Source organism: Gossypium raimondii, chromosome 3 (genome assembly GCF_025698545.1).
Source record: "Gossypium raimondii isolate GPD5lz chromosome 3, ASM2569854v1, whole genome shotgun sequence".
In the NCBI taxonomy this organism is placed as follows: domain Eukaryota; kingdom Viridiplantae; phylum Streptophyta; class Magnoliopsida; order Malvales; family Malvaceae; genus Gossypium; species Gossypium raimondii.
Genome location: NC_068567.1, coordinates 39496789 through 39499428, shown reverse-complemented (window position 1 = coordinate 39499428; position 2640 = coordinate 39496789). Strand labels below are relative to the sequence as shown.

The 2640-nt window shown below is 33.9% G+C and overlaps 1 non-coding gene across 1 annotated transcript; it reads right to left on the bottom strand.

Annotated features, from left to right (window-relative positions):
- Positions 1-1815: 1815 nt before the first annotated feature.
- LOC128040254 (small nucleolar RNA R71) lies at positions 1816-1921 on the bottom strand. The gene has a single exon (XR_008194911.1). It is a non-coding gene; the product is annotated as a small nucleolar RNA R71 (small nucleolar RNA).
- Positions 1922-2640: the final 719 nt, after the last annotated feature.

Sequence of the window (2640 nt, the reverse complement as noted above, 5' to 3'; positions counted from 1 at the left end):
AGATTATGGCTGAAAATCTCTATTTTTAGTCCCCTCTTATGTGTATAAATAAAAGCCAAAACTCATTCATTAATCACTCAACATTCATTCAATATCTTCTCCTCTCTACCACGCCTAAAGCCTCTTATTTTCTCCATCTTTTCATTCTCTCTTTAAGAGTTCCCTTAGGAAGCATTTCTTGAGAGAAAAAGCTCTCTTGGCCGGCCATCTTGAGGATTAATTTGCATCCAAGAAATAACGAAAATCAAAGGAATGCGCCACGGATATGTCTCAGGAAATCACCAAATTCATCTCAGAGTTTCTTCTTCCTTCTCTCTTTTAAGTGTTCTGAGTTTAAAAAATGAATGCAAACTATTTAATTGCTTTTTCATTAATAATAATGACTTAAATTTGTTTTAGCTAGAATGATTGTAATGCATTGATTTAATTCATTCAATTCATGTTTATATTGTTTCATGCCTCAATTGTTTATGTTTCCAATTAAAATTATTAATGTTGTTCATGCATTAAGGTATGTTTCACTGCATTAGAATTAATCACTTAACCTGAACCAGATGATGGCTAACGGACATAATAATTGGAAAATGCATGCTTAATTCATATCCGAACCAGAATGAATTAAAGGTTTGTAATAATTCCAAAAGAACACTATTACCTTGCGTAACTTTAGCTTTATGTAAATTCTAAGAAATTCTTAGTTCAACGGTGAGATAGAAATATGCATGGTTTCTAAGTGACAAATCTAATATCTCAAAAGAGTTCATGATTTAGGTTCCAAGTTCATAAATGACGAAGTTGCCATGAAATTTTTTCAGAATATCGTTAAACATGATAAAGGATGAATTGGGTTGAGAGATGTAATTGTTATAGCTTATTAATGTTATTTTTGTTAAAACATGTGAATTTTTGTTAAACCACTTCATTGCTTTTAGGTTAATTGATTTGCATATAGCGGATTAATTTGATTTTAACATCCATTGCCTCAAAATATTGTGTTTTCTTAACCAACTTGTAAATATTAATTTTACAATTATTGATTTAAACATAGTCGCTATGGAGACGATACTCTTTTTACTTGCTTATTAATTTATAACGATTGTGTATACTTGCACATTCCGTAGTGAACCAAGTTTTTGGCATCGTTGCTAGAGACTTTTAACTTAATCATTATTTGTGAAATTATTTCTTGCAATTTGGTTTACTTATTTTATATTTATCTTTAAATAATTAACTTTTTGTGATCTTCTTTTTAGGTGTTTATGAACATAGTTCAAATCATCGATTTACTCCTTGTAGACCCTAAAATTGAGCAGACATTTAAACAAAGGAGATAAGAAAGACTAGCCCAGAGACAAGCCGCAGAAATGGTCCCTGAAAATCGAAACGAAGTTCAAGAGAATGGAACTGCTAATGCTCGTAATCCAATTCTTATTGTCGATGATAGGAATCGAGCTATAAGGCACTAGATTGTACCCCTTTTTAATGAGCTTAATCCAAGAATTAGGAGACCGGAGATTGAGACACAGTAGTTTGAATTGAAGCCTCTGATGTTCCAAATGCTTCAAAGAGTGGGCCAATTTAGTGGAATGCCCACAGATGATCTGCACCTTCGCCCTCAATTTTTTATGGAAGAGAGTGATTCCTTCAAGATAGTCTGTGTAACTGAATAGGCATTGAGATTAAAGTTTTTTCCATACTTTTTGTAAGATAGAGCACAAGCATGGCTTAATTCATTGCCACCGAGTTCAATTTCTACATGGCAAGAATTAGTAGAACGCATCCTAGTTCAGTATTTCCCACCTAGAAAAAATGCTAAGCTGCGAAATGAGATCACTACTTTTCAGCAATTGGATGACGAATCCCTATATGAGACAAGGGAAAGATTTAAAGGGTTATTACACAAATGCCCTCACCACGAGGTTTCGTATTGCATTTAGCTAGAGACATTTTATAACGATTTCAACGCACACACTAGGATGGTGGTAGATGTTTTTGTGAATGGTGCTCTCCTTTCTAATTCTTATAATGAGGCTTACAAAATTTTGAAGAGAATAGCCAGTAACAACTATCAGTGGCCAACCAATCGAGTAGCTTCAAGAAGAAGAGTACCAGGAGTGCATGAAGTGGATGCTCTCACTTCACTTGTTGCTTAGCTATCTTTAATTTCTTCAATGCTTAAAATTTTTTTCTACTAACAATTTAAACAATGTTGCAGCTCAGCTACTGAGTCAATTTGATGTTATTTCTTGTGCATATTGTGAAGACGAACATTCATTTGAGAATTCTGCATCAAATCTCGAGTTCTTTCATTATGTTGGGAATAGAAACCAAATAGAAGTGTACAAGGACCACAGTCCAACTTCTATAATGCTTTGTGCCGAAACCATCCAAACTTTTCTTGCAGTAACCATCCAAAATTTTCTTGCAGTAACCATTTAAACTTTTCTTGCAGTAACCAATGAGCGGGATCGAGCAACAACTACATGCATCAAAGATCAAATTAACCTGTACGGTTCAATCAACAAGTTTAGAAGCCTTAATCCAAAGCCAAGCAACAACACTAAAAAATTTGGAGAACCAAATAGGCCAGTTAGCTACAAAGATTCATAATAGACCCCAAGGAGACTTGCCAAGTGACAT